At 34.5% G+C, this 5773-nt stretch overlaps 1 protein-coding gene across 1 annotated transcript in view; it reads right to left on the bottom strand.

Moving 5' to 3' along the window:
* LOC106884224 (GTPase-activating Rap/Ran-GAP domain-like protein 3) overlaps positions 1–5773 on the bottom strand; it is a 1434052-nt gene that overhangs the window by 807934 nt on the left and 620345 nt on the right. The window lies entirely within an intron of this gene.

The raw sequence follows: 5773 nt of genomic DNA, 5'->3' as shown, positions 1-5773 counted from the left end.
ATATAAGTATATATGTATTTAAATATGTATATAAATGCATATATATACATATATATGCATATATATATATATATATATATATATATATATATGTGTGTGTGTGTGTGTGTGTGTGTGTGTGTGTGTGTGTGTGGATGTGTAGGTATGGATGTGTGTTCATGTTTGTGTGAGTGTGTATTTTTCTTCTTGAAACTACATGGACGATTGTTAACTGTAAGGCAGATGAAATAGCTTTAACAAGAGTTGATAGTGAATTTATGTAAAGTGTTTCCTATTGGGAACGAAATTGCGCGAAGTTTTCATTTGCCTGGAGCTACAGTACGAATTTGTTACCCGCAGAGTATTGACAGGAATAGTTGATCGGTTTTATTTTTTCTTGTTTATTTGATACACTGTTTCTTCTCATGTCTAATAAGTGACTTGTTCTTTCGGAAATGTAAGTAGCTTTTTTTTTACTTCTGGCACTGACACTGTTCAGAAGTTGTTAAAACCATTCATGAAAGTAGTTTTCGTTACGTACATCATAACCAGCAATCTGCTTTGGAATATATATTTTTTACTCTCTTTGTCTCTCTCTGTATACATACATACATACATACATACATACACACCCACATACACAGACATATGAGTGTGCGTGCGTATTTGTGTGTGTATGAATGTCTTTCTATCTATCTATGTATTTATGGTTGTATATGTATGTGTGAGAGAGAGACTGTATGTGTGTAAAGAGAGAGAAAGACAGGGAGAGAGAGAATGAGTTAGAGAGAGAGAGAGAATGAGTTAGAGAGAGAGAGAGAATGAGTTAGAGAGAGACAGAGACAGAGAGAGAGGGGGGGGGAGAGAAAAGCAAACCGGTAAATATAACGATCGATTGATAAATAGACAAGTAAATATACATGGGTTTCAAAAGCAATTTGTTTCTCGTTATTCCAAAATCCAGTCTTCACGGTATTCGTATACTCATTATAGTTGTCTTGATTGATATAAGTTATCTTATTACTTTATTAATTAACTGCCTTAGGGAAATGAATGACATGATCTGTAGAGACTCATGCTCAGTATTGCCTTTACCAAAAATTGTTCTTGGGTCGGTAAAATAAGGACCAGTTCAGTCCTTAGGCCTAATATTACAGCTACAGTCACCCGAAGAAGAATAAAAATGTTGTAAGCTTGTTCAAGAGTTTGATACCAGAAATAACAGCATTGTGGATTTACTCTTAATAAATGAAACTCTTGGAATATCAGAAACAATATCATGATCAGTGGGGAAGTAGAGCGAAGGAAAAAAACGCCGCATTAAATGCCCCATAGGAAGGGTTTTCGAACTGTGATACACAATAGAAAGTGCGCGACCATGTCAGATATGAAAAAGCACTGAATATTTGAAGTAATCCCAACGGATTTATTGAATAGTCTTTTATCCTTTATCTTTGTCAGTCTGTGGACTGCAGCTATGCTTGGACACCACCTTGAAGGGTTTAGTCGAGTTCATAGATACAAGTATTTATTTTTGAAGTTAGATCTGCCTGTCTCTTTAACGAGCCGCTATATTTCGTGGGTATAAACGAACCTACACTGGCTGTGTGCGTGTGTGTGTGTGCGTGTGTGTGTGTGTGTGTGTGTGTGTGTGTGTGTGTGTGTGTGCAGGGGAAGAGAAACACAAGCACGAATACACGCACATACATGCACGTACATACATATACATACATATAGATACATACATATATATATATATGTGTGTGTGTTTGTAGAAGGTTGAAAAGTAACACACGAGTTGATATGTATAAGGAAAATAGGACAAGGTAGAAAATGCTAAGATAAATTTATCATGAAGAAAATTTTAGTACCGGTTTCAGTCTTTGCGACTTTTTCAACTTCAAGTAAAGCATGAAAGACAATTAAATCGTGGAAAAATTAAATGAAATGATTAAAAAAAATATTTCGAGGGTTTTTCAATTACATAGGACATTTTCCTTTTTCTCTCTGTCTGTCTGTCTCTGTCTGTCTGTCTGTTTGTCTCTCTCTCTCTCTCCCTCTCTCTATCCATCTCTCTCTCTCTCTCTCTCTCTCTCTCTCTCTCTCTCTGTCTGTCTCCCTTTTACTTTTGTGAAGGCTCGGTAGGTAGGTAGTGGCAGATCTGATGAAATATTTAAAATGAGGGATGTGGGTTCTTGGATTTGATTGTTTAAACAACAGTAGCCGAGGAAGGAAACGGCGAAGAAGAAGAAGAAGAAGAAGAAGAAGAAGAAGAAGAAGAAGAAGAAGAAGAAGAAGAAGAAGAAGAAGAAGAAGAAGAAGAAGAAGAAGAAGAAGAAGAAAAAGAAGAAGAAGAAGAACATGGGAGTGGTATGACAGCAATAGGCTGTTTGTGGAGTTTTCTTAAATGGTCAAGTAATCTAAAAGTGATCCGTTGTGATTATAGTAGTAGTGATTAGAATTGTTCTGAGTAAATTCCTGAGTAGTGACTGTTCTGAATATATCGTTTTTTTATATTTGCGTGGGTATTATTCTAAGACACTTGTTGTAGTGTCATTTGTGATGGAAGCATTCAAAATATTGGAAGCATTCAAAAGGGGTTTACGTTTTGCGATAAATATGACTCTAATGCGCTGATTATAGGTTGCATCGTCCCTGAATGTATAGAGGGAAAAAATTCTGAAGTTGGGTTGTTCGCTAGTGGCGCAAATGTTGATGTGTTCGCTCCGAATTTTAATCTGGGAAGTATGTAGTGTCATCTTTTGGGATCTATGTAGGATGATCTTACATAGACCCCAGATTAAAATTCGGGAATACAGAAAAATAGCATTCAGCAAACATTTAATTTTTCCACAATTTAATTGTTTTTCATGCTTTACTCTAAGTTGAAAAGTCGCAAAGACTGAAACCGGTACTAAAACGTTCTTCACGTTAAAAATATTTTAGCATTTTCTACCTTGTCCAATTTTCCTTATATATATATATATATATATATATATATATATATATACACATAACAGGTTTCATTGTTTTCGTCAACCAAATTAACTCACAAGGCATTCGCACAAGTTGCCATACCTTACGATTGAACACGAAACCATATGCTTGCAAGTCGAGACTCTTAATGACATACCCATGCCTGCACCTAATACTAATGAAAAATGTATTATCAAATATATTATTTGGAAACCTTGACTTACAAATTTTATTTATAATGAATTATGCATGACTTGTTTTTTTTTGTATCCATGAGAGAATATAGAGAGTTATCTAGTTTATGTTATCCATAAAGGATATCCTAACACATCTTCTCATCATGTCTAGCAATTTTGGGGTACGTCAGAAAAATATTTTGAGAACGTCTCACTTGCAGTAAAGATGTTCCTTTGTATAAACTGTCGTTGTCAGTGTTACCTTTCCTACCTTGTCATCTATAAAATAAGAATGAATCATGTGTTGAGATCGGTCTATTAAAACTATACATCTGCCATACAATTTATGTCTTAGTGTCAATGTGAAAAATCAATATATAGACTTTTGAGATACATTCTATTTACATATAAGATAAGGTTTAAATCTGATTATAAACTAGCAAACGCACCCTTCCTCTGGACGGTTTAAGTTGATTTGGTGGTATTTTTTTCTTCAAACAATTGAACTACCAAGAAGGTTTTTGAGTCGCGCGGCAATCTACGTTTCCGATTAACCTAGGAACGGAAAATGAAATTGACGGCTGGATATCGTACAGGTTGTTTCAGTTTAATGATCATAGAACATATCATTTTGAAAGCAATGCAAAGTAGAAGTATTTTGGGAGTAGTTTACGGGAAATGACTACAAAATATAGTTGTTTTACATGAAAGCGAAATTTCTTATCAGAAACAGCCACATAAATGGTCTAATAAAATTGAAGGAAGACGTTGAAACTTCCCCTCTGCAAGTTTATTTTTTTCAACAGCAAATGAGGCTATTTTTTCAGAGAGATAGCTAACAAGCCCCTTTATTCTGTCTTCTCACATAGCCTGCACACACACTAACAGCGAATACTGCATAAAATTTTAATTGGCATGAAGCTTTCTCAAAGATACGTATAGCTTTCGTTAGTGGAAGCAAAATTCTTATATAGAGGTTGATACTTTGGGACGAATTATATGTGATTGTTTAAACAAAGGCTAGAACGACAATACTAAAACGTATTTGAAACAATAGACAACAGTCGAAATATCATAATAAAGGGGTAAATAAGCATCTTTAAAGTAAAACAACGCATTGGTAGGTAAACAAAGTATCAACAAATAGAAGAGAGGAAAGGGAACATCACCCTTCAAGTAACTCAGAATAGATAAAGGTAAGCTTGCCAAAGTTTAATGCAGTTTAAATATGGAGATTAAGATTGTTCGGTATTGGATACTCATCGCGTAAAGTGTTCCAAGCCAATTTAATCACCGTGGCAGGTTGACAATGAAATAAATAGACAAAATCCTTTCACTTTTATTAAAAGATTAGAAAAGCATGGATGAACCTACATAAAAAAAAACTAGCACATTTAGGTCCATTTACGCGGGTGTTCCGGGCAAAATGCTAAGTGCATGACCATCCTTGGGACATAAGTAATGTGTGTGTAAAGTTTGGTGAATATCGGTTGAGAATTGTGTAAATGTATGCGTTCAGTGTTCCTAGTCAATTTACTCACCGTCGCTGGTGGACAATGGAAATAAATTTATAGACAAAATCCTTTACCTTCTATAAAGAAATTTTAAAAAGTATGGAAGACACTACAGGTTATAAAACAACCGATTAATGCAAATGAATAGGAATAATTTATTATTGGTTTCCTATCGCTCTAGATGCTTCAATATCGATTAAAAAAAAATTTAAGTAAACTATGTTCGAGTTTAGGATATGAAGCTGCTAAGTATAACATTTTAAAGAAATCGAATAAAAGATGTAGAAGTTATTGAGGTATATTAACTTTTTTGTACACACACATACACAAGCAGAGAGAGAGAGAGAGAGAGAGAGAGAGAGAGAGAGAGAGAGAGAGAGAGAGAGAGAGAGAGAGAGAGAGAGAAAACATCAATTTTATAGATATTTGATGTCTGCTATTTAGTTGCAAAAGAAGGAAGAGTGTTTTTGAAACTGCCTGACTTTTACATGTCGTAAATTCTCAATTTGTTACATTCGTCATTGGAGTATAGTCATTATCTTCTATTCCAGAAGTTTTATTCTAATTAGCGGAAGAAAACAACCTGGCTAATTAAACATTATTAAATGCAAAATTAACCGAAAAATAAAAGTATATTTATTTTTATTGAATTCTACCTAAATACAACAGAAGATAAATAATATTCTTGATTAAATATTTAATTAGCATAAACATTTAAAAAAAATGTCATAGGAAATAATTTTATGCTTATTTCCTCTGATGTTGCGACTAAAATAGATACTACGGAAACAAGTACCATGGTAACAGAAATTATATTATGGTGAGTGGACCTTACTGTATTCAAATGTCTACAGCAATCCAAGCTGGATGTCAGATCACTCAGCTGAAGGGTTATCAGTTCGTTTTAGATCAGTGCTTAAATTTACATGCGCTATAGGTGCAGGAGTGGCTGTGTGGTACGTAGCTTGCTTACCAACCACATGGTTCCGGATTCAGTCCCACTGCGTGGCATCTTGGGCAAGTGTCTTCTACTATAGCCTTGAGCCGACCAAAGCCTTGTGAGTGGATTTGGTAGACGGAAACTGAAAGAAGCCCGTCGTATATATATATATATATATATATATATAT

The sequence above is a fragment of the Octopus bimaculoides genome, chromosome 2 (assembly GCF_001194135.2).
Source record: "Octopus bimaculoides isolate UCB-OBI-ISO-001 chromosome 2, ASM119413v2, whole genome shotgun sequence".
Taxonomy (NCBI): domain Eukaryota; kingdom Metazoa; phylum Mollusca; class Cephalopoda; order Octopoda; family Octopodidae; genus Octopus; species Octopus bimaculoides.
The sequence above is the reverse complement of the archived record's forward strand: the minus strand, read 5'-3'. Positions and strand labels throughout refer to the sequence as shown.